We start from the raw sequence: 26,236 nt of genomic DNA, 5'->3' as shown, positions 1-26,236 counted from the left end.
GGGGCTCCCCGCGGGCACTGACGGGCGCTGCGCGGCACCAGCCGCGGCCGGGGCGGCCCCGACTCTGCCCCGGGCTGGGGGCGCGGAGCCGACACCGCTCCCGGGGAGGCACGGGCGGCATCGCCGCTCGCGGGGGGCGCCTCCCCGCCGTGCCGCGGGAGCGGGAGGGAAGTCTCCTCCTCCCCTGCTCCCCGCCCCGCTCCCTCCTCCCCGCCCGCCCGCAGCCGCAGCGCAGGGGCAGGAGGCAGCGCGGCGCGGCAGGCACAGCCGCCCGGCCCGCGCCCGGCGCAGGCAGCAGCGCTGGCGGGCGGTGGCTGCGCCCGGGCCCCGCCGCCGGCAGGCTCCGCCCGGCGCTCCCATGGCGCGGCGGCCCCGCGCCAGGTGAGGCTGCGCCGCCTGTTGCGCCGCTGGGGCGCGGGCCGAGCCGAGCCGAGCCGCGCCGAGCCCCAGCGGCGACACGCCGCGAAGTTTTGCGGGAAAGCGCCGCTCCGCGATGTGAGTTGGGGGGCCGGGAGCGCCGGGAGGAAACTCGACGGGGACGGAGGGAGAGAGGGAGGGAGGGAGGTGGGCAGCGCTGCCGCTACCGCCGTGCCGTGCCGTGCCACCTGGCCCAGCACTGATGGGCGAGGGCCAGCCGGGGTACCCCCTCCCCTCCCCCGCGCCGTGCTCTGAAGCCGCCGGCGCCCCGTGAGTGCTGGGGGGTGACGGGGTCGGGGCTGCGCCGAGGCAGCGGCGGGGTGGGGAGGGAATCAAGAGGCAGAGGCTACGGGGGGGGGGGGGGCTGCCACCCCCTCGCTTGGGAGCAAACGAGGGATTTGGGACTCGCGCCCCTGATCCCGTACCGGGGCGGCATCAGAAAACGAGGGGGGAAGGAAAGCGCACCCCCATCCGCCCCTGTCTGCCCGGCGGCGGCGCCCCCGGCCGTGTGCGGGGCGGGCTGCCGGGGGTCGCGCTGATGGTGCGGGCGGCGGCCGGGGCGCGGAGGCGGCAGCGGTGGGAAGGCGCCGCGTGCGTTGCGGTGGGATTTTTCCACGTTGACACCTACCAGGGACCAGCTGCTGCGGAGCGGGCGGCGGTGGCTGCCATGGGGAGGAGAGGGCAGCTCGCTCCGAACGCGAGCAACAAATGGCAGCGGCGGCGCCCGCTGCGCCCAGGTGAGCTGCACCGCCTCGGGCCGCCCCGCTGCCCGGTCCGGAGCCGGGCGGGACCGTGGGGGCGGCGCTGGCGCTCGGCGGGGACCGGCGGGGCCCCGGGCAGAGCACGGCCGCCACCGTAGCGCCCGCGGGGGGATGCGGCGGTCGCTCGCAGTGCGCGGGTACCGGGTGCTCTGTGTGCGCAGAAACCGCAGGCTCTTCTCTCGCCTTCCCGGCCATCTGCACCTCCAGAATTTCCCTCTCCAAAAATTTGGGAAATGTCTCTGATGTGCCAGCGGGATTTTGTTTTTTTCTCCTTCTTGGCTTCTGCCTTCAAAATTCAGGAGATTTCAGAGTATCTCTTAGGAAATCGCAAAGTGATTCAGGCTGCAGCTTATCACCCAGTCTCTTGGAATGTCCCTGGACAGCAGAAACGGTGTGAATACAGAATAAAACCAACCAAATAACTTGAAAAACATGAATAAACAAACTACTTAAAGAGTCAGAATGAAAGCCAGGCAAACGGCATTTAGTACTCCTTTCAAAGGCGTCAGCCTGGAGATATTTACATATATGTATATCTCTGAAAATGACAAAATAAGCTAATGCTCTTGAGATTATTGTAATTATTTTTAAAATAAGGTTTTGGCAAGGAAAGGAAGATGAGTACTTTTCAAGGCAAAAACTGGATAGCCTTACCTGAATGCTGAAAAATAACTGCCAACAATTTCTTCTTGTGTCAATCTGTCTAATAATTTGTACATTTAAATTGCGAGGTGTGCATCACGCCCTGCTGAAAGCAGTAGCTTGAAGGCTTGGGTACAGACCACCACAGTGTTTGTATGACTTACCCGTTGATATTATTCTTAGTAATTTAATTAAAAAGGACAGGCACGCAATGGGCTTCTATTTTGATTTAGAGAGGAAGAAAGTATTTAAGCTGTAGAATGAACTGATTTGTCAGACCTTCACTATGTTCAGAGTCAGATTTTCTAGTTTTGAAATGGTAAAATTGTTTGGAATTTATCATAAGTGTGATTGCTTAGCTGATTCTGCAGCACTTACTGGTGCGAGTTGCCATGGGTTTCTGTGGGATTACTCCTACAGGTAACGTTCTGATGACTCAAGATAGCAGGATTGGGCCCGTTGTGAGATAATTCCACTGTACGGCACTATGTGGGGATGTGCCCATTGGCGGTACTGAGAGGTTTTTGATGTCAGTAGGAGAAGAACTTGGGTTTAAGTCCAGATCTCTTCCAGTTTTTCAGCTATTGCTGACAGGAGCTCTGAGCCCTGATCTTGCCTTCCCGGAGGTCTGCTGTAAAATTTGCGCTGAGTTAGTTCAGTCCAGCTAAGATGAACTGCTGTGGGCAATTGTAGTTTTCCATTGCCTTAGGATGAGTTGAAGGAGATCAGGGCCTCAGTAAATGAGAAGCAGGGTTATACCTGCAACTGTCAAGAATCAGCGTGGTTTGCCTCAAATGAGAGATTAATTGAAAAAGAAATATAATTTAATAAGCATATAAGTTCACGCTCTGGATCCGGTCCTGTGCTAATAAAGTTGATGAGAGCTTTGCCACAGATACACTTACAGCAAGGCTTAATTTAAAGACATTTGTGATTTGTCTCTTCCATGTGCTTTACGGGGTCCGTATTTCGAATCTTTTGGGAGTTAGGAAGCTCCTCCTGCTCACACTGAAGCTGCATTAGAGTAACTTCAGAGCAAACGCATACATCAGCTCAAGAAATAACCTCCAAGCAGTAGAACTGAAATTTATAAAATTCAGCCTTACTCAGAAGTGCTAATTTGGGTGTCTAAACCCAGAGAAAATCTATTGCTTCATTGCAAACACACCTTTAGATATTCAGTTAAATAATACGGTACTTCTGAATCTTGCTTTTAAGGATATTTCCTGTCTCTTCGCTAGGAATATTTATGAGGGTAACGCAAGGGATACATGGTTCACTGGCAGGAAGATTTTAAACTTTTTTAATGACATGAATAATTTAAGCAAGCAGGAATAGGTATAGAAATACTTGTTACCGTTTCAGTTAATAAGAAGATGGACTAAGGACGGTACTTTTTCTTGGAGTAGAATATTGCGTTTGTGATGACTTAGAGGATTTATATGTAGCTACTGTCCTTGTCATCTGCATGCGTGGTCTTTGGATCAGGCCTCATGTAAGAATGCAGCTTAAATTAGTGTTCTGTGGCTAGTAAAATAATCTTTACAATTCTACTTCATGCAGTAAAAATTGTTTGTAAATTTAGAGAAAATTCTTATGGAGCTATGAAATTTAGAAACTTGTAATAATGCTAAACAGAACCTTATTTCAAAATTATATTATTGTGAGCCAAGGATAAATTATTTGAGTTCATGGAATATGTAGCATTTACCTTGGCTTGTTTGGCTAAGCTGTTTTAAATATTATTTTATTTACTAAAAGTAACTTCCAGAAAGTGCAGCTTTGGTAGAGCACTTCAGTGCTGGTATGAATCAAACGTCAGTATGTCGACAGAAACTACAAGCAATAAGGATTCAGAAACTTCTCAGCGTATTCAATAAGTATTTTTAAATAGATGTGCCTTCTACTCTTAAATCCAATGTGCAGTGGGTGAAGTAGCATCAAATTTAGAGTTGTTCTGGTGAATGTAAATCTGTGCTTCTAGGTTTAATTCAGCTCTTATAATAAAGAAGTTTCTGTGCTTCCATCGTTCTGGTGCAGTTTGTTAGTCTGGATGTGCAACGGACTTGTGGGTGCATCCCAGAGAAAAAGCAGTGTGATGTGGTATTGATTTTACTCACTGCTTCGTCTGAGCTCACGTTTTAGATAAACAGTTGCCAAACCCACTGTGGAGGAGGATCTCTGTATTTCACAATGGTTAAAGATGTGTGCTCCTGCTTCATGAAGATTTCTGTGGGTAATTGGTGTCTGTGTCCGTACGTGCCATTGATGGCTTGCATTGCTTACCCCTGTAGGCTAAGCGGCATTTGTGGCCGGCGCTGGCTGGTTTTACATTGAGACCTAGTTTGAAGAACAAACACAATGCTTACTGCTACCGAACAAGCAAGTAACTTTTATTCCTCTCCCCTGGATATTTAAATGATCTATTGAGTTCCTTCAGCAAGCAGGTTTTTATTTTGTCTAATTAGCTTCTTTCTGCACTGATTTCACCAGTGGATGCGGGAAAAGCCTTTTACCATAAGGATCAGCGTACCTCCAGAGTTCTGCTTTCCATCAGCAAGGAAAAGGTGATGGGAGCTGAATTAAAATGAGCATTCCTCTGGAGAAGGTATGAACTTTTATAGGGGTGAAAAAAAGAGAAAGAGGGAAATGGGAACAGATGAGGAAGGACAGATGCCTTCGGAGTAGGGGAAAAGTGAAGGACAGCAAGGAGCAAGATAGTGGCTGAACTGGGTACTTTGACTTCCCAAAGGATGAAGGGGTCGTGGGGTTGCACCGTAGCCCTCTGGCTCGGCTCCCTGCTGTGCCACGGACTTGAGAGAAGATGTTTTTGTTGATTTGAGTGGAACTAGAAGCGTTGCTGGGGATTGAACTTGGCTTTTTGTATCTCCACTCCACTGACAGAAAGGAGGTAACAAAGTAAACAGGGCTGGTAGAAGCCTTTTCAGAGATACATAGAACTGGGTAATGGGATTTTTTACATAAACAGAGATGAAAATTGCCACTACAGATCTTGATGTATTTGATTAAGGTTTACCTCTACTTTTCAGGGTCAGTTCAGCTATCTAGTGTGTGTTTTGTCCTACATTACTAGCAGTTTCATAAAGCTGCCGACTTACCCTTTGAGAAGAGGAAAAAAGTTGATCTCTGCCTGCCAGATAGTACTATAAAGATACGGCAACAGGAGAAAGTGAAAGGTGGTAGAAGTGACTGATAGCACATAAATAGGATGCTACTCTGGCTTGTAAGCAGGAAAGCAAATGGAGACTGTTTAATTATTTAAGGAACAATAAATGAGAAGTCTGGTTATGAAGTGACAGTAAAAGGAGAGACAAACAATAAAAAAAAAAGTTAGGGAAGGGAAACAATGCATAAAGAAAGTAGAAGGTGAACAGGGAGGGATCAGAGGGGCAGGGGATGGATTTAAAATTTCCATGGAGTTTTCAATTGGAAAATATTATCAGTATAAATCCATATATTGCAGTGTTTACATAACAACCTGTATTCTACTCAAATTGTGGAAGCCTGATGCAGGGCGTTTTCCTGAGGGGTCGTTACATGTTCCTGCTTCATCCTTTGGGTGCACAACCTCATTTAATAGGGCATGTGTTTTTAAAGGTGGCATGCCTTAGTGGTAAGCCGTCTTAAGAGATATACTTTGCGGATGGTGTTAGTTTTTAATGGCATTATCATTTTCCCTTCTGTCAAAGTTGCAGTGAAAGTTAACTTTCCTCCAACAAATAATACCATTGATTTTAAAAGGAGTATTTTTTGCAGTTTATCAAAACTGGTTTCATACTTTTGCGACTGTAGTAACTAAAGGTATTTTGTATGTAAAATTCGTAAGTATTCAGCATTTCATTAGAGTGCTAGAACAACTTGAGTATTTACTGCGCTTGTACTGGGAGGTAGAGGGACAGGTGAAAAGCATGTGGGGGTTGTTTACCCTCACCTAGATTACAGATGTGTATTGCTTTGGCAGAATTTGCTTCTGCAAAGTATTTTTGTAATACTTACAAAGCATACATACTTAGGTGCATGTGAATAATTCGCAGCCAAAGGGTGAAGCCTTGGGTGAACATTCAGATGAAATCTATGCTGTTTGCTATTGAAAAGGCATTATAATTAAAAGAAATAAAAGCACTGGGTGTACAGTGTTGGTTTCCTGCAGTACTTCCTCCTCCTTTAAAAACAAAGGTCAAGTACTTCTTCCACTTAGAAGACGAGCTACAACAAAAACATGTGAAGTTGCTTGCTAGGTCATATGTGGTTAAGCAAGCAACGGTGGTTATTATCTTACTGGTGAAACTTCAGCTTATGAACTATAAAACCAAAATAAGTTTTTAATTCTTGACTTTTTTACCCATTGTTATTTCTGTGGGGTAATGAAAATTCACACTATCTATTTAGACTTCATTTAAATTATTTTAATGCTTCATGTGGCAGGATTTGTGTATTGTTTCAACGCACTCTTACCTTAAAAAAAACCCAAATAACACCAAAAACCTGCTCAGTGTATTCTAAAAACAGATTCTTGTAATGGTTTGTTTAAATCTAAGTTTTATTTGAAAATGGTGATTTCTGTTATACTTTCCTCCATCTAGGCAAAAACTGGTATTTGCCCAGAACTAAAGTATGAATCAATATGTGCAAATGTAGGAGTCCAGAAAGAAGTATGAATACTCAAAGGCAGAAGAAGCATTCACAAGGCTGGGAAGCAGGAAATTCCAGGATACAGGTCGTTACAGCGGATCCTGGCTTTTGGGTGTGGGGTGGGGTTTTTTTTTCCCCTGGAAGTACTGTAAATGATCTTTAAAATGTATGTTGATTCCTATTTATATTAAACATAATTTATTGTTATTATTGTGAAAGAGAGAATTACCCTTGGTTTCTTTTCTCCTGAAATGAAGTTAATAGTACAACTGCCACTGCATCCTTTAAGTAGTCTGACAGTATTTCTGAACGTCCTTTCTGCCTTCTTTCAGCATTATTGACACCAAAGCCATTGAGATGAGAATTGGTGACTTTTGAACAGTCTATTTTAACAAAAATTTGTAATAGAGTATTACTGCTCGTGAATATGTGTCGGTCCCAGTCTTCACAGGCACTAAAAGGGAAGGCGCATATCAGATGGGAACTGCTTTCAAGTACTCATTTTTGGATTTTGTGGTTCCGTGGGTGTGCCTGGACATGTTCTGTAGATAAGAGTATCGATCTTCTCTCTGTTGCTGCAAGGATATCTCCTCTTTTTTTAAAGTGGAGAGATTCCAAACTGTTTCAAATAAAATGGTCTACATCACATTATAGAGTGGGATAGGAATGGGAAATTGTTGTTTTCTAGGATCTTCAAACATAGAGCGAAGCAACTCCGAAAACATGGGATCACAGTATTTCTTAGAACTTCACTTGTCACTTTTCGCACGCAGCAAATAACTGAAGCACACCCATTCAAATAGAGTAAGAACATATCAGCTTCGACTTAAAAGCAGCACATGGGTGACAGCATGCAGTAAATGGGTAATCCTTTCCCTGTAAGCGCGTATTGAGGCTGGAAATCTGAGATGTCATGTCCCTACAGACCAGATTTCTGATCCCATTCTTGGTTTAGGCAGACTGTTGTCATTGAAGGGTTAATAGTTTTTGTTAAGAAATGTATTGGTCATTCTGTTTCCAGAAGCTGTCACGGTTTTGCCCTTGACAGAAGACACTGTATATGTATTCTGCTCATCATTTTCATCAATTACATGGTATGCTTATTGCAGTTCTCATGCATAGTTATTTTGTTGGAGTAGGAGATGACAGGATTTAGACATGTAAGAAACCTAAATCTTTGGCTCAGATAAAATTCCTGATGGATACAAATGGTATTTCAATAACTTTCGATCCAAAACTTTTCTTGCAAAGCGACATGACTGTTCTTCTTGCCAGTCACGGCAGGTGCTCCATCTGTACAAATACCGCCTAATTTGAACCAGTCAAGCCTAACATTTTTTTTTCCCGCTATCTGCCACATTTTCAACAAATTTTCTCAGTTCTTTAAACAAGTGTGAGGCAGCAGTGTGGAACAAAATGGACAGAGGCCAAGCAATTCCTTAATTATAACAGATTTTTTTTAACACATTGAGATCACAGTCAACTGTGCAGTGTCAGTAGCATTGCAACTTCCCTTGGTTTGAGGAAAAAAAAGAATAATTTGCATGAATCTGTTAAAAATTGACTGCATGCTGTTGTATTGTCTAATATCATCTCAGCCCTTCTCATTTTCATGCTGCATGAACAACTATGAACGTATCAGCTGTGTGCTGTTCTTTTGATCTGCTTTGTGCAGCAATAATTGATGTACCCTCTTGCATTCAGTCTTTGTTGTCTGAGGATGGCTGTTTCTTACAAGCTCGCCATAGGGATGTTTGCTATTACACCTTTGCCACTGATTTTGGCTCACAGATGCGTGTTATATTTACATTACAAAAAGCTGTGTGCTGGGATCTGTCTTGATATGAATCAGACCGCAGGTCGATCCAATAAAATATTTTGCATTAATGTCAAGATTAGTTTATATAAAAATACCATTCTAATCTGGACTTTCTGTGCAGCTGTATCACCGCACCACAAACGTACTTTACAGGCTCTGTCCCTTCACCACAGAAGAACCTGGCCTTCCCTGAGAGAAGCTCTCTCCATGCAGCGTCGGCTTCATGCACTGACATCTTGGTTTTTTCACTGTGGCATGCACAACTCGGCAAGCAATGCTTTGGTGATGAGTAAATTGCTTTAAAAAGTTTATGGATGTTGGAGTTAGCTGGGAGATCATTAGAAAAACATGAGGTGAATGAGGATGCTGCAGGTTGCACAGGTCCTTTATTTTTTTTCCTTTTGCTGTGGAGTTGCAGAGCAGGTAAGCTCTGGTTTTCTGTGGGCTCCCCAAAAGTAGTCTTGTTGACTGGAGTTACTGTGCCTTGGTGGTTGTTTTAGTTTAATGAAGCAATTTTAATCGTGGGCTAAAACTGCTCGTTTTAGATTCTGGTTCTAGAAGCTGTGGAGTGCAGCTTTTGAATCCCGAGTAGTTGCTTGGGCTTCTACAAAGGGAGGCCACAATGCTGTCAGGGCTGCAGAACGGAGCTGCAATGCGATGCAAAAGCAGGCTGGAGCCGGGGCTGACTCTGACCACGTGTGTTCTTCCATTCACTGGCTACTCCAAGTAGCTTTCTCCATTTACCCATGCATCCATAATTACCTCAATTTATTTTTTTAAAAATAATATTATTATTACCTTTCTTCTAAAAATAGTTAAGGCAAGGGTTAAGAAGACTGTTTAATAAATATACCTTATTATATATAAATATGTATATAAATAAATATGTTTTAAAAGTGATGACATTTTTGTGACTGCACATGTGATGTATGTATACAGGAGCTAATGGAGCTCTGAAAACATTTGGTCTCAGCCCTTCTGATGTCACTGTTTCTTCATTTTGAATCAGTCAGTTGCAGGTAAAGGTCACTGTCAGGGTACCTCTTTGGTGACTTAAATACCACAGCTGACAGAGAAAGGTTTAATTTCCAAGGATCAGCTATCAGGGCAGTGCAGTTCACCATTGCCATCTAGAAAAAAAAAAAAAAAAAAGCATGTTTGCTTTTGATTACAGATACCGAGCTGCCTGTGGTCACTTGATGTGAGTAGAGGTAGGCTAGCTATAGAGGTGGGGAGTGTGGTAGTGAAAATGGAAGATTGGTGAGCGGTGGACTGCTGGCCATCATTGACACTGTACTCAGGTTCGCTGTTCTCGCCCATACACCTGACTGTTCTTGGAGTTACCTGGCAGCACCTTGGATAGGAGGGTTGCTCCTGGGAACAGTTCCCTTACGGTCTAAGAAATTAGCTATAAACTTTGTCCTTTCTCCAGTATAACTTAGACTAGATGATTTTATTTGACAGCTTAATAATTGTACCTAAGCTGCCTCTGAAAATATTTTGCACTTGAATTTTATTAGTCTTGAATATATTACTTTTCCAAAAGAATTTTTATAGTTCTTAGTAAATGAAGAATGAACCTGGAAAAAGGAAATTAAAAGCAAGTGCTCTTGTGTCTTCACTTCCAAAACAAATTCAGTATATAAATAAGTGTAATTATATTATCTTTTCTTCATTTTCACACCAGAATGGGGCGGGGGAAGCCCATCTATGTAAATCTTTTGAAACCTGCTTCCTGTGCCATAGCCTGTGCTTTTCCAGACGAGAGAGGAACGCTGCGTTCCTCAGGTGTGGGAAGGAGAGCATTGCTCTGCAGTGACTGCCTTGAGGAGCAGAGCAAGGCCGGGGCTGGCGGTCAGGTCCCTGCTGCCCGGTGGCAGCGGCGGTGCTGGCGCCTCGATGGCAGTGCTCGGAGGGGAGCGGGGGTCTGCAGGCTGCCCGGGAGCCTCGTGCCGCACGGTGCACCTGCGCCCCGCCAGCGCATGGCTCTAGGGCACACCTCTTTACTTCAGGGGCTCTGTGGGACATTGCGGAGTTCACCTGGCATCCCTATGCTGCGTTGCAGTTCCCCTTGTTGGTGAAAGCCTTTGGCTTTTCATTGGGAGGTTTGACCCCGGGTTGATTTGAAGGGGGAAATTGATTTCCTCACCCACCCAGAAAAAAAAAATCCACCCCAGAAGAACCAAACAAGCGCACCAGCCTCTGTAAATTCACCAGGTGTGACAGGTTGGTGTTCCTCAGTTCGGGCTTGCATTCGTTGGGCTCGGGGGCAGCATGGGAAGGAAGTGCTGTCTGTAGGGAACTGGCAGGGAGGTACCAGATAAAACACTTGTGGAAGAAGGCTCATCCGCAGAGATGAAGGGCGGAAAGACCGGGACATGCTGAAACATTTGCTGTAACATTTGTACCTCTGGTGAGCGGTAAAAGATAAAACATCCTGCTTATGCTGCAGCGTACCCTCGCTAAATTACTTGGCAACCCTGGTGGGGGCATTTTGCAGAGAAAACGGGCATTTTGCGTGTGCACAGGGCACAGGGATTTGTCAGGGCTGAGACACAGACACTGGTATGAAGGCAAATTCTTGGTGCTCCTTCCTAATCCATCCAGGGAAGCATCTCAGATGGGAGCTCTGTCTTTGGGTGTCTGTGTGAAGGGCTCACAGCTGTCAGTGGTAATGGGCTTCCCTCAGAAGTCATCATCTTAAAAGGCTGTTCAAGAGCTGAGCCCCTCTGCGAAAGAGTTCCTTTGTAGGATGTGTGGCTGGTCCAAGGTGTAAGAGGAATGATGATATGTTTTCAGTACCTGCTGCTGCCAAACTTAGTTACGCTTACTGTGCACAAAAATACCACCATTTGAGTTTTTAACATGAATATTGTCAGTGTGACCCGAGGTTGTTTGTAATTGCCATGGTTTGCAGGAGACCTTCAAGGTTGTGGTTCAGGGCTTCAGGAGGTTTTGTCCAAAACCTTACCGGGAAGAAGTGCTCAGTTCTTTTGCGTTAGTGAGTGACATCGTTTAGGAGAGGGTGGGTAGGTGAGGTTTCAATCTTCTCAGCCGTGGGGGAGTCTCATGTGACATTTTGCAATGTGCATTTAAAATCTCTAACTTCCCAGCCATTTCCTTTTTTTTTTCCCCCCTTCCCCAGAACTCTTAAAACCTTGTTCTAATTTTTATCTGAAGCGAAGTGATGTTTAAAGAACAAAGTCCATTAGAGATGTTGGCACAACAAAGAAAAAGAGTTTCAGAAGATGTGAGTCAGCTTAGGAGGTCTGAAATGGGAGGTGGATAGGTTTTTCCTTTCTCAGGGGAAAATGGTCATTCTAGATAAGAAGGTAAGGTGTTCTCAGGTGACAGACCAGAAAAGTCTTCAAGAGGCTTAAACAAGTACAGCACATCTTCATTTCCCAATCAAAGATGGAGAAATGTTTCACTATAGCATAGCAGCGTAGCAAGTTAATAAAAAGTAAACTGTGTAATTTTCCTTGCAAATATCTGGATAGTAATTAGAATGTTTACAGTTCCTAAACTTTTTACTGTTTTCTTTTTATCTTGCTTTCTTCCCTTTTCATTGCTGCTGCTTTTTGAAACATGTTTTCCCCCTCTCTTAGAGGTGTCGGCTACAGAGGACTCTACCCACATACCAGCTGAACACTTTGCGTGGGCTGAGGGTTACACGGAGCAGGACAGCAAAAGACTTTCAGTGCAGGTGCCTGAAGCTGACAGATGGGTCTTCTGGGGATGGAGCTGGATTCTTAGGAGGAGAAGGAGCCACAGGAATGTGTGTAGGTTCAGACCTGAGACCAGAGTTGTACAGAGGTGTCTCCATTAGCGATTAGGTTGCTGTTTGTTTTGGGAACACCAGTATTGTGGATCTGGTGGGGGTTTTTGGTTTTTGTTTTTTACTTGAGATTCACTCACATATAAAGACTTGAGGTAAACCTGCATAAATCTGAGCTCACTGAAGGTGCTTTGATTAAGGTGTGTATAAGCCACAGTAGATTTACGTCCATAATGCACATACTGTCTCAGTTTATGATAGACTTATGCAAAATCATAATGAAAACACCTTAAAAATGGATGTTATTCATACTGATTTGAACACTGTGTATGTCCAAATGGGAAGTGAAGCATTGTTCCTAACTTGCAATATAGAAATACTTGAAATAACTATTTCTGGGACTTCAGTATTATCTATTGAATTAATATCTACCCTTGTCATCTGACAGGCTACTAAAACAAGATTCTGCTTAAAATGATAGAAGTGACAGTCATACAATGCATTTCATTCCTGCTGAGCTCTGTTACATAGTTAGTTCAGGGAGATTGGGATCTTGCTTCAGTCCTTCAAGGACAGTCATTTGGAAAGGATTTGCAGAATTTATAATTGTACCTATAAATCCCCAGCTCCCTCTTGCAAGTATGGTAAAATTTGTGTTGCAGCCCTACTGTGCTGTGCTGGGGAAAGGGCATTTCTATCTTACTTCTTGCTTGTTCCCTCTTTTTCAAGGGAAACCTTGAAACCAGCGGTTGTGTTGTGCTTGCAGTGAATTCCCTCTGCCACTGCCACAGACCGTGCTTTCCTTCCTCTGCGACGTTGTTATGTAGAATTGCTCCTGTGCTCTGTCAGCGTTTGACCCCTTGCAGCTGGCAGTGAATAGAAGAAATCATATATACAGAGCGCACAACTCTGCCCTTAGCTGCACTTGTGAAAACCTGTGGCATTATACAATTGGCTTGGAAAGACTTAAGGAATCCCGTGAGATCTGCTCTGCTGAAAGTCACTCTGTAAATGTTAGACAGGGCTGTTGTTTTTGCGCTAGTACGTTTTCTTTTCCAGCCATACCTGAACCGCAGTTGATGATACTGTTTCATAACGTTGAAATAGAGGGACAGATTTGGAGTACAAGATGTGCTGTGCTGTCGGTGGAGTCTGCTGTTAAAACTGTCTTAACTAGTCACCGCAGCAGTGTCTGTGCTGCAAGCACAGACGTGCTCTGTGGGCTCCTAGTTCCTGGCAGCGTTCAAACCTCTGGTCACGATGTGACCGTCCTCCTCTGTGGCCTGATCTCTTTTGGGAAGGAACCAGGCCCATCTGCTGGCAGGGCTGGGCAGCAGGAGGTGCCCAGAGTCCGTTGGTGGGCACTGGCCATGTGGCACAGCGAGCCCCAGGCAGCAGAGGACATTGTCCTTTCCAGGTGAAGAAAACTGTGTTTAGGTCTGACACGTTCCTGGCACTATCCAGTATGGAGCAGGCACGGGGCTGAGGAATGTATGGGGAAGGTGCTGGCATCCCCTCGGTCTCCAGGCAGTGGGGTGAAGCTCTGGGATCTGGTCCATGGTGGTGTAGCTGACTGCCCTGCCATTTCTGGCTGCGAAACATAGTGCACGTGGAGATGTATGTCACTGTATGGAAAGGCCCGTATGACCTTTTTGTTTCACATTCAGTGCCAACCATAGGAAATAATGTTTAGCCTATCGGCAGATACTGTACTGACTGCAGCATCATTGACTCATACCAATCTATGAGTGTGGAGGATACTTCATACTGCTGGTCCACAAATAACTGAAGAGCTTAAGTAGCAGTATTCTTCTTTAAACAAGTGTTGCAGCAGATCGGAGATTGAGGCAAACTGTCCTGCTCTGAGCCCGTTACTTTTCTTCCTGGTTTCTGCACATTGTGATCCTGCTGAGACAAGAGAGCAAATAATGAGAAGTGAGGAAGTGAAGCAGAAGATACGATGAGTTGTATTATATGCACCTCCAGTACTGTCGTTGGTCGCTTTTACTTACTTCTATTTTGTGGAAAATTTTCAAAAGGAAAAGTTTTGGTTATTTTTTTCAAGACCGAATTGGAAATTTTGCCATTGCTTTGTGTAGAAAGGGAGTCGGAAATACCAAAATTACATGTTAATTAGTTATGTGCTCAGTTTGCTGTTGTGAATGGAGGAGCAAAGATTTTAAAACCTGATAATTACTATGGATTTTATTGTACTGACTATGGTTGTAGCTGCAGGCTGCGTAAGCTCTGGAGGGTAACCTAATGCCCTGCAGTCTACGTGCACGCTTCTGGGAGGGAGGAGGGAATGTGCCAAAATGCTTACTGCTGAGCCGTGAGGTTACATCTGGATGTTTTGTTGTGTTACCAGAGAGGCATGGTGTTTTTCCTTCAAGGCCTGAAGATGTACAGCTTTATTTATGTTTCTTGTGGTGTGTCCAGAACAGAAAAAAGAACAGAACTAAAGTTACCATGCTGTAGTACAGCGTCTTTGCATTTTTTATTCTGTGCTTCCTTATATTCAAGGGATTTCCTAGCAAGAATAGAAGCATCTGCAATAACAACTTCTATTTATGTTAATCTTTTGCAATCAGCATGCAGTCTGAAATAATTACAATGAATGCACCCTCTGCTCCAAACACTCACAACTTGCATTTATTTCAGGCTTTTTTGCCTCGTAAGTCTAAGAACATAATCCCTCATTCTGCAGTGCTTCATCTCCTTTGCATGAATTTATCCAATAGAGCCTTTTGTGAGCTTCATTAACAATGGCCGTGCCATAATAAATTACATAAATCAAGAAGTTTTTAATTAAATAAGTTAACAAAAAAATATCAAAGCACAATAAATTTAATTAGGTAACATTTTTTTCTGTAATAAATTTGCACGTGAGGTGCATAATGAAGTAGGCTGGGGTAAAATCTATAATCCCAAGTTTTTTAGCCTTCATAGGTGCAAAAAGATTTATCTTACTTTTTTAAAAAAAATTTTTTTTAAATTATATGTCAAACATACCTTGTTGTGCAAAGGATTATGCAAATTTAGCAGAAAAACAGGAGCTACTGACAAAAGAATATGCCTGACCCTATGAAGACGCATCTTATGGTCTTTCCTCCTCTGTTTCTTTTTGAGCTACTGGCCCAAGTCAGGGTTATTTTCTCCAGTTTGGCAGTGGCCCTTCAGCACCATGCAATTTTTTGGTGCTGGGCAGAATTGGGGGGTATTTTTGGTAGAGTTGGACAATGTATGTGGTATAAAGGGCACATTCAGAGCCGAGTCTCCGTTCTAGTGCTGTGTGCATTTAGCTGGGCTGCTTGCCCAGGCATGTGGGAAGGAAAAGATCAGCCTTGGCCCATGTGTGCAGTGCCATGGAGCAGCTCAGGTGCTCTGCAGCTACCAGCACTTGCCTTGGCTTTCTCCTTCCTGAACTTACAACCAGAAATATTAAGATTGCAATGTGATTCCCTGCCTCCTAACCTCTTAAATGGCTCAGCCAGGTTGCTTTCACTTGGGCAATGTTCCCATCCAAGGGATTTGGTCCAAAAAGGAGAGCTTTCATATCCCTTTATGTCCAGGATGTGCAGCTTCATGACAGTGAATGGTGCTCTGGTTTTTGATGGTGAGACCATGAGGAGATTGAACAAAAACCAGTGGGAGAGGACACAGAAAGGTAATCTTTACAATTATGAATATTGGTTTGTGTTTTTCTTGACATCTCTGCAGAATCACAGAGATCAAGTGCAAAGGGAGTGTGCTGGTACATTGCATTTGCTGTTTTGTTTTGGTGGTGCAGAGTTGGAATAATGTTTTGTAATTGTCTTTCACAAGTGCAAATGGCTGTGTATTGAAGGCTATGAAAAATACCTTTTTATTTTCCTTCTCTGCAAAGCATCTTTTCCTTCTGGTATTTTAATTTAGGACTGATCTAGAGAGGCAAGATTGATGTCAGCAGCATCAGTTTACTGTTTGGGGTGAATTTCTTGTTTTTGGGGTCTGCTGCCGTTATTCTATGTACCATCAATTTCGGAAACCAGGGAATAAGACATTTGGACATTCTGTGAAAAAACATAGCACCAGGTCATCTGATTTGTGTGTACATACAATTGGAGTTGAAGGGTGAGAAAAAGATGTATGATGAGGGAGATAAGGGAAAGACAGACATGCTGGGTCAGATTGTGACAATGCTGCCTGTGGTGGCGTTGACAGTGCTGTGTCTCCATCCCCTCCTAGTCAGCTGTCCCCTCATCTTAGGTCACTGCAGAGGTGGCTCAGTATTATGGGAAACAGTAAAAAAACGTCTGTTGCATTTTAATACTGGCTCTGCCAATAATTCTTCTGCATTCTGCAAGGTGTAAGTAATATTTAACCAGGTGATGCCTGTTGTGAGGGTGAAATGGCAGTTTATCTGAGATGCTGTATAACTCCTAAAATACACCAGAAATGTCAGAAACCTGTGAGCGGGTGGATCTCTTAACAGTTCTCCAACTCACGGACTGCCGTTAATTGTCCACCAGATGACATTATAAAACATTTCAGTATATCCAGATACCTTATCTCTCTCTGTGCCTGCCTTTTTACATCGAAAGAGAAGCAGCTATAATTCTAGAGAAGGTAGGAGCACATAAAGTTTATATAGCAGAAGCACATCGATTTTACAGAAAATGCCCCACTTAAGTTTTAGGGTTCTACCTGAACAAGCGCCAGACAGCACTCCTAGACTTGTAGAGTGTTGCACAGAAATCATTGCTGTAGTCCGCAAAATTTGAGAGAACTTGTAGCATACACAGTAGTCTGGTGGTGAGGAAGAAGAGGGACTCGCAGGTCCAGAGAGCAAAACCAAGGTGAAAGGAAAGAGTGAATGGGAACACAAGAGTTGGGAGAAAAAACTGATGCACAGGAAAACAGGGAGGAAATTGTTCAAGAAAACATAGGAATTAAAATACAAAGCTTTGGCTGAAAAAAGCAGCTCCCTAGTAGCCACTTGCTAGGATGAGAACATGGTACATTGAAGAAAACACTCAAGCAGACCTTCCCCTGGAGGTTTGGGAATTTCCCATGCGAAGGACCTTGGGGTGAGTGGAAAGAAACTCTCCCTCTTAAAATGATACAAATTAGATGACTGAGGCAGAGAAATTTTTAAATTGTATCTGGAAAAGAAGATATTAGAAATTAAGGTCCTGACGACAGGAGTGTGTCAAATTAATGCATTATGTATTTTTGGAATTATACAATGTGTCATAAGCCAATTTCATTCCAGGGAAAATGTGACATCTTCTCCCTTGTGAGTGAGGTTTCCAAAGGGCTGAAAGGCAAGGAAAACGTAAAGCAAAAAGAGAAGTTGTCAAATGGAGAAGAAAGGCATTGACTGTGCTATTTAAACTGTATAAATCAGCAGTGATGTGTCCTACCTCTCAACCCCTTCTTAATAGCTCTGTGTGTTTAGGCTGCGAGATCTGTTTTCCATTTTCAGTCTGTTTCAGTGCGATAGATTTTACCTTGACCTGTAAAGCCAGTCATATCCTTTTACATAGCACTGACTTCCCAGACAGCAGAACCATAAATTTCCACTGTTGCCATGAGGTACATGCTGTGCCTCACAGCAGATCTGGTTTTTAACTGGCAAGAATGTGTGCAAGAGGATTTTGCTGGGCTGCTGAAAATATTTGAGCTGCAGTTTTACATACTGAATTCTTGTTTCTTCTGCTTCCAGAATCTGAATAGTTTCGAAGGGGAATGTAGAGTTAACATCTGCTGTCTGAAATGATCTTCCTTTTCAGACAAATATTGGGTTTGGCATTCCTGTTCAGCAAAAAGAGCTATCCTTTCCAAGACATTCGGTATAGGTATGAAAATGTTCAAAGACCTGGCAATTAATAATTATTATTAACTGCTGCTTCTTTGCTTCTAGTACAGTGAACATGTTTTCGGAGTAGAATTAAATCCAAGTCTCTCCAGGGGCTATTGGTATTTAGCTAATGCTAAATTAAAGCATGCCATGTGCGGCGCGCTAGGGGCGGTCAGTAGTGGCTTGACAGAATTTAATTGTGTGTGTGTGGCAGGGGTGCTCTGGGTCACTGCCTGGTAGGCGCGATACAGCTGCGATCTGGTGGGAAAGCAATCTTTCAGAGCCTCTCGTGTTTTCGTGACCAGGAAGGAGACATCCCCAAGCTGCTTTCCATCCTGCCTGCGGGTGAGGTGGTCCAGCTCCTGGAGGGGGTATTCTGCACAGCCAGTTTTTGTGCCTTCTGCTCATCACCTACCCTTTTGCTTTTTCTGCTCCCAAGCTGTAAATACTTAAAATAAAAAATGAATTAATTACAAGCCATGAAACAGAGATGGAAGCTGAGCTACCTTAAAAAAAATCAGTAAGTGAAGAAGCAGGTTCAGGATGGAGAAGAAGGGAAGTTGAAGTAATCTTTATAGCCTTCAAAAGTACCTTCCTGTGAAGCTGTTGAAGCATAGGTTTGGAGGTATCAGTACAAAAATTTAGTAGCATTCCCTCTTTGGGACAGGCAGGTATATGTCAGAAGTCCTTAAATGTCCTATCATCCTCTACCACCCCATTCTGAGAACTTGTCCTCTTAATATGTCTGTGGTGTTACTTTTCTTGGTGAGGTCCTCACCTTTCTGAGCCATACACTTGTGAGCGTGTTCACCCTGCCGGGACTGGCGCAGCCAACGCACAGTGTGGTGCAGCATGTCTGGGCTAAAATAAAGTGTTAGTAGGAGGAGACCCACCAAAATTAAACCTGTGAGTCTCGCATCTGAGCCAGCAGAGTCACTGGGTGGGGAAGTTCCCTGCAGAGCCGAGCTGAAGGCCCTATGTCCAGGCTATCCTTCTTCCCGCTCTCTTTTCCATTTCTCACGGAGGGGGCTAAGCCAGCTCGGGCAACCGTGCACTGGCTGTGGATGGGGCTCCCAGGAGAGTGGCAGACGTGGTCTCTGTAGCATGCGGCAGCTAAAGGGGTAATTGGTGGGATGCAATGCTCAGTGAGCTGTAGGTGCAGGTAAAGGTTCGGGTGAAAAGTACCCCGATGTGTACTGTACCCATAGCGGTCCTCAGCGAAGGGCGTGCTGCCTCGGGGCAGGGATGGAGCAGGAGCTGCGGTCATAACTCGGTGCAGGTGCTGTGGCTGGTTAGGTGGTGGTGACAGGGCTGGGTGGGTGGTGGTGACAGGGCAGAAAAGTTCAGGAGGAGAGGGAAGCATCTGAAAATACATTGGGCTAGCATTTTGTTAATTTATATAGTAATTTGTGATGGCAGTAGCTGAATATTGAACAGCTTAAATCTAAGCAGCTGGCATTTCATGCTTTGGTGAAAAGAGAGTGGGTGAGTGAAATAGTAGGGGTAAATTGTGAATAGGAGTGAAACCAGTATGTGCAGCTTTCTCTGAACCTGCCCACCTCTTTCTTTGTGTCATATTGAGCAGCTGGGGCTGTGCAATCTCAGCTTATCATCACTAATCAGTCTGTGGATCTCTGGGGACATGTTTTGCTTTCAGTTGCTTTGGTAGAAATCTAAACTTATTACCTAGATTATTTGCATTTAGACCAGCAAAACTGCACGCAGAATTTGAGCCTTTTTTGTCAGTGTGGTTGGTGGGAAGTGTTCTCATTTTATGAGAGACTCCTGCCTTTGTGTAGTCAAAGTAGAAACCACTTGAATATAAAATGAGAGAGCATTTGCACTACTGTCTTTTTTTTTTTTTCTTCTGTGAGGAAAATTGTACTCATCTTAGTAGGAGTAAAACTTAACAGAGTTCACTGTAAATTAATTGAATTACTTAGTTTATTTAAGTGACATTTTCCTAATCCATAATATTTATGCCAACCTGTAAGAAGACAGGACACAAGACTTAACCGAGTTAGTTACAGAGGTGTACGCTAGTGTAACTGAATTCCTTCAGCTGTTCCAAATTTTTTCAGGGAGATTTTCCCTCACTTGATTTCCATGGAGTTTTACTCTTAAGTGGAACACTGGATTTCATGTATGCTTTTTAATGCTAGGCTAGGTAAGTATGTTCATGAATTGCCATCCGAGACTGCTTTGTCCAGAGGTGTAATTTAGATACTGGCGTTTCGTTCATTATTGAGTTTACCTTGGTCTTAATCTATGATTCCATCTGTTGTTCAGCTTGCGACTGATGACTCATTCCTGTGCTTCACTGGATAGCTGCACATGATCTTACCCCATTCTTAGATGCGCTTTGGGAGCAAGCTAACAAGAAATGTTTACAGCATTCGGTGTGGTAAATAGCAATTCCACAGAAAAATCTATTAAAAAAAAAAAAAAAGAGAGAGAGAGGAAAAAGAACAAAGGTTTGCTGTAACTAAACAATTTTTTAAAAAATCGTTTATCTGTTTTATTACACCTCTGGGCCTCACAGTATATGCAAAGGATGTAGGAAGATGCCCTCTGCCCCTTTCTAGCATGCATGAGAAAAGTCAGGGTGTGCAGAAGCAGAGTGCTGCTTCCATGCAGGAACAAGGTGTAGCAAAATCACCAGAGACATCCATCTCATATCCTGTTGGAATCCATGTAAAGAAAGAAGTCCTAGTGGGATGTCCACTGTATTTGCAGGAGTTTTCTGTACAAGAGCAGCTTCCTGCGTGCCATGTCCCCGCATGACTTAGCAGCATCCCGTAGGTGTGAATGCCTGCCTCTGCAGGGCAGGATATGGAGAACATGAAAAGGTGGGTGGTGGAGGGAGACTGTTCCTGGAGGCGTACCCGCAGCATGGAGGACAGCATTAAGTGCGTCCCGGACAGGCTCCTCACAGTGTGTCATTACTGGGGGATTAAGCTATTTTCTCCATGGATCCTGTACTTGGCAGAAAGCTCCGCAGGAGGGGTTAGTGTGCCTCCTGATTTAAACATATGCAGAAATCAGCACTTGCATAATAGGCTAATTCTTTATTACCCACCAGTTTTTTCTGTTCTGTGACACGGGTTTCAGATACTGCACATGTTGATTTTTCTTCTTGTGCCATGTGGTCCTAACACATGGTGAAGGAAGGACATTCAAACTTGAATTATTTCATCTCCCAGAATCTGTCAGTTTTCCAGTGCTACTTTTTTTTTTTTTCCCCTGCTATCTCTTTGGATATTTTTATTTAATTTTTAAGAAAATAGAGCATTGAGTTTAGATTGTTACCTTAATACTAGTTGTTCCTGTTCACTACTAAAAATATATTCGTGAAATGCAACTAAAAGAATTATCAGGGTGTAATTTTGCCTTTTTGGGGGGGTCAGGATTGGGGTGAATTTGCTGACATTGATCTTTCTGCTTTGCTGGGTCTGTGAAGACCACAAGGTTTAATTTCTCTAGGTAATTCTAACTTGTTGATTTTCCGAGTTTTTATCTGCTAGCTTTGAATGGTAACGGGCAATCGCAGGGAAGACTTTTAATGGGATTTGAAGAGTACCTTTATACTCAGGGTAAATATATAATTGCTTTCTTTATGTAGGTAAAGGTTTAAGCCAGCACTCTTGCTGCTGGTGTCCTTTTGAGCAAACCTGGATTATTGTATTGTGCAGAGTGCAACAACCAAGTGATACCAGGCAATATTTTTGTTGTTACCTGCTTATAAGTGATGCCCTCAGGGTAGTTAAAGGCAGCATAAAGAGTTTACACTGGGCATGCTCAACCTGTCTTGCAAATGCTGTGTTCATACCCCCGCCCTGCTAGCCACGTGGGACCTTTTTTTCACCTCATAAACACTTCTTGTGGCCATTTGGAGGGTCTGCATGACCATGGTCCACAACACCTTTCTCCAGCCTGGCCACCGAGCCATGTTTGCACAGGTTAGAAGCTGGATGGTGAGGCTGAGAACTGAGATTTCTCTAAGGTCAGTTTATTAGGTTCCTTCAGAGCACAGGAAAAACAGCCTTCCATCCAACTGTGTGGTTGAGAATCACTTACAAACAGTGCCCTTCTCTGGTTTATTCAGTGGTCTGGCTGCTGTTGAGCTTTTGCAACTGTGAAGTCAGCTGGATTCTTGTGTACCAGGTTCTGTGGAAAGAATTTTGGCCAGTGGTGACTGATAGGAAAGAGGAGTGTGGACTAATTCTGTTTAACAGCTTGTGCAAAATATATGTAGGAGTGTAAGGAAGAAACTGTCACTACTGAATCTCAGAAGAAGTAAATGTAAGAAAAATGTTCGGCATTTAGGGAGGAAGGAGAAAATGGTGTGCATGGGTTGAATGTGAAGCATGAAGTCCCTGTTCAAAAAGGGAAGCTATCCAAATGCTGTTTGGGAAATTTGGGTAGTTTTCAGAAAGCATGTTCTGTTGTATCTTGCTACTGATTAACAATTCTGTAAGTGTTTGGTGGGTATCATAGTTTTACCACATGCCATTACAGCTTGCTGACTAAATCTGGTGAAATTTGTTTCTACTGAGGATGAGTATCCTCATAGGATGTGCACAGAGAAGTGAACTGATTATATTCTTCACCTTTTGAGAGAGCAACAATGTTCATTACAAACAACTTGTAAAAAAGCAAAGAGCATTTCATTGATAGTGTTATTGAACACAAACTTCTTGTGTCATCTTATATGAACCAGACCAAAAAAAACCATGGTAGTTTACAGGCAACAGCTAAAGCAAGGCTTTGAAAAAAACATGGGTTTGGCTTCTATCAGTATAGCAAAATATTTACTTAAATGAGCCCGACTTCCATTTGGTGGTGTAAGGGAAAATATTTTTACATTTCATTTCTTTTCTTTACCATAATGTTGAATCTTGCTTACTTTATGTAGTTGTGCATGGATAAGTAGTATTTTTATGAGTTATCTGGACATTTGAATTTCTTATGCATGGACCTATGAATTAAAGAATGGAACTTGAAAAAATGTTTTCAGATGAGATAAAAAGATCACAGTAACTCAGTATTGCCTCCTTTACATATGTACTCTAACTTTATTTTTTTCCTTAACATACATACGTATATTCCATCTGTTCTTGTAGCTTTCTGATATTAATTCCTCTGGGATTCTTTTCAGCATTAATTTTTGTGTAGACCATTTTTTTCACATATCAAATCAAATTAAAAGATGCCACAAGTGAAATAAACAGAGAAGTAAGTTAACATGTAGAAACACAGAAAACTTGTATAGAAAATAGCTTTTTAAGTGGATTTAATCCAAATGGTCAAATTAATAAGGCTAACAAGAAAAGAATGGATGTTTTTATGCAGAAGGGTGAAAGACATTTTAAGAGAAAGCTGCGAAACCCCAGGGGGAAATACGGGAATGGTGACTTTTGAAACAGTCTAGCCTTACGACCAGAAAGAACTAAACCAAAGTAATTAAAAGAATTAATTGCTTTCTTACCGTCAGCCCTTTCCCACCATGAGAAGCGCCATAACTGGTGGTTACCAGTGCTCAGAAGTAATGACTGTGGGCAAGTATGTGGTGGGCTGCCTTTTGTAGGCATGGTGCCTACAGGAGCTTCTCTTCAGCATAAAACAGAAGTAGAAATTAAACTTGCCTGGAAATGTGAACCCAAGTTGTTTAGGGTATTAAAAGAAAATTGTCTGCTGTAAGTGCTATGGTTCCTTGAATTTTGAAGGTATTTTTGTTACTGTGAACTTGACAATTGAGGTGGTGCTTTTCTTCTGAGGTACAAACTACATGATGCCATGATTTAGCACCTTTGCTTATGTGTGGAGGTTATTTCTACACTTCACTCCCTGTGTGGCTTTGGAAAAAAGCTGGTCAGCAGTAGCACTCCCCTTCTCTCCTGCAGATTATTTGGACCTGTAGAAGTATGGAGCAGAAGTGGTATGCCTTGCTTCTCCAATGACTTGCAGCACTTGAACTTGCCTTCAGAGTCTGGCCTCCTGGGAGCCCCTGGGGTTGCGAGATTAAGCAAATAGCTTGATAGGAAGTTTGGTACCAGGAGATGAAAACAGTTGTGCCGGCTCTGCTGGAAGGTAGTAAGAGAAAGCCACAGAGAATCCCAGAGCGAATGTGAGCAGACCTGGGGGCTCTTGGTTTGGCAAGCTGGAGGCTAGCAGGATAATAGCCTTTTTTCCTTTAGGGCTGCAAAACCCAACAGGAAGCTTCAGGGAACACCTCCATGGCTTGTTCCCCTGGAGTTCTTCTTTTCCGTTGGCATGCATCACGTCCCTGTAAAGGGATGTGAATTGGCCTCAGATCTTCTAAGGCAAGACTGTAAATATAGGATGGGAAGTTGTATTTCTTGTTACAATCCATTTGACTGACTTCTCAAAATTAATAACAAAAGGTGGAGATTTAGAAAGCTTGTACTGCCATGGCTCATTTCAGCTCCCCCTGAAATCATTGGGACAGACTACAAGATGCTTAAGTAGGGACAGTTCAGTGGGTTTGTTTGCTTTGTTTTGATTTTAACTCTTCTAGCTACACTTCACAGGATTTTGTTCTGCAGTTTGGGTGCAGAAAACAGAATGCAAATTTGCCCCTGTTTTCTGGCCCGCTTGAGTGTCATTTTGGTGACTGAAAACACTTTAAAAAGGCTTAAACTTTTTTTTCTCTCTTTCTCTTTTTTTTTTTTTTTTTTAAAGGCAGCATTCTTAAAACAGCTTGTATGAAAGTAGGCACCCAAGTTAGTGTTTGATGCATTGAAATCAGTTAATCGCTTAATTGGTTCATTTGGTGTACTTATTAATATAATTAGCAAAAGTTTGGCCATGTGTGACTTGCTGTCATTTAAAAATCTTCTCCTTTTAAGAGCTTCCAAATAAGTTTATGCATATTTATTGGGGGTTTTGTCATGGCGTCAATTCAGTAATTCAATTTGCTGACTTCAGTTCAGTTACGTAAATAATAAGTATTTGCAGGTTTTGTTCTTTGCTTTTAGAAGCTGGTATGAGTTATAAAAGATGAGCACTATTTTGATTTAGAGCATGATGTCACAGAGCAATACAATAATTGTGCATCTTCAATGTTTGTTTGTTAGTATAGCCATTTCTCAGGAAGCACTGTTGTTGTGGAAACCAGCATAATTTTAATTAATGCTTTACACTATGTGCCTTACAATTAATATTTTAAAAATAGAACATCTGTAATTAGACTTTTTTACCCACCCTAGTTGTAGTGGAAACTGTAGTCGGTGGTAAGATGTCTCATAAGCACTAAGTGATAGAAAACATCTACAACTGAATTCTGGTTTGTGTTTGTAAATCCTTGTTGCAATTGAAGCACCCCATGAAGTGCATCTCTTCTTTACGGATAACACAGATTGTACAGCCATGTGTAACACAAACAGGAAATAAAAATGTGCTTCAGTAGGATGCGAATGTTGTGCTGCAAGGCCTGCAGTTACCTCTGTCTTGAGTTACGTTGCTCTCAAGTATTTTTTCTGGAATTACAGTTCTTTCAGGTGTTTTGTTTAACCTGCTTGGAAGTAACCACAGAATGGCTGAGGCTGGAAGGCATCTCTGGAGGCTGCCTAGTCCAACCTTCTGCTCAAAGGAGGCTCACCTGGAGCAGGTTGTCCAGCAGGCTTTTGAGTATCTTCAAGGATGGAGACACAGCCTCTCTGGGTAACCTGTTCCATGTTTGACCACCCTCACAGTAGGTTTATTTTCTTACTTTCAGATGGAATTCTCTGTGTTTCAGATTGTGCCCATTGCCTCTTGTCCTTTTGCTGGGCACCAACTGAGAAGAGTCTGGCTCTATCTTTGTTATTCCTGTCCATCAGTTATTTATACACATTGACAAGACCTTCCTGAGCCTTCTCCAGGCTCAACAGTCCCATCTCTCTCAGCCTGTCCTCATACATACGGATCGTCCAGTTCCTTAATCATCTTTGTGGCCCTATGCTGGACTTGTTTCAGTCCTTGTTTCTCATGTACCAGGAAGCCCAGAACTAGCCCCCGCTCTGCAGATGTGTCTCACCAGTGCTAAGTAGAGGGGGAGCATCACCTCCCTTAACCTCCCTTTAACCTCCCTTAACCTGCGGGCGACGCTCTTTCTAACGTGGCCCATGATGCTGCTATCTACCCTTGCTGCAAGGGCACATTTCTGGCTTGTATTCCATTTGGTGTCTGCCAGGACCCTTAGGTTCTTCTCTGCAAGGCTGCTTTTCAGTCGGTCAGCCTCCAGCATGTAGTGGTGCATGGAGTTATCCATCCCTGGGTACAAGACTTGGAATTCCCCTTTGCTGAGCTCCATGAGGTTCCTG

At 43.4% G+C, this 26,236-nt stretch overlaps 1 protein-coding gene across 3 annotated transcripts in view; it reads left to right on the top strand.

Moving 5' to 3' along the window:
• The first annotated feature begins 222 nt into the window (after positions 1–222).
• The window catches only part of LRRC3B (leucine rich repeat containing 3B), a 47,733-nt gene continuing 21,719 nt past the window's right edge, over positions 223–26,236 (top strand). Inside the window, exon 1 of one of the 3 annotated variants that reach the window (XM_037387357.1) lies at positions 223–381. The gene's annotated coding sequence lies outside the window, so the exon portion shown is untranslated. Of the gene's footprint in view, positions 496–918; positions 1,155–26,236 lie in introns of those variants that run through there. The other 2 variants (XM_037387355.1, XM_037387358.1) reach the window with 2 other exon arrangements.

The sequence above is a fragment of the Falco rusticolus genome, chromosome 4 (assembly GCF_015220075.1).
Source record: "Falco rusticolus isolate bFalRus1 chromosome 4, bFalRus1.pri, whole genome shotgun sequence".
NCBI lineage: Eukaryota > Metazoa > Chordata > Aves > Falconiformes > Falconidae > Falco > Falco rusticolus.
This window is presented reverse-complemented; position numbering and strand designations above follow the sequence as displayed.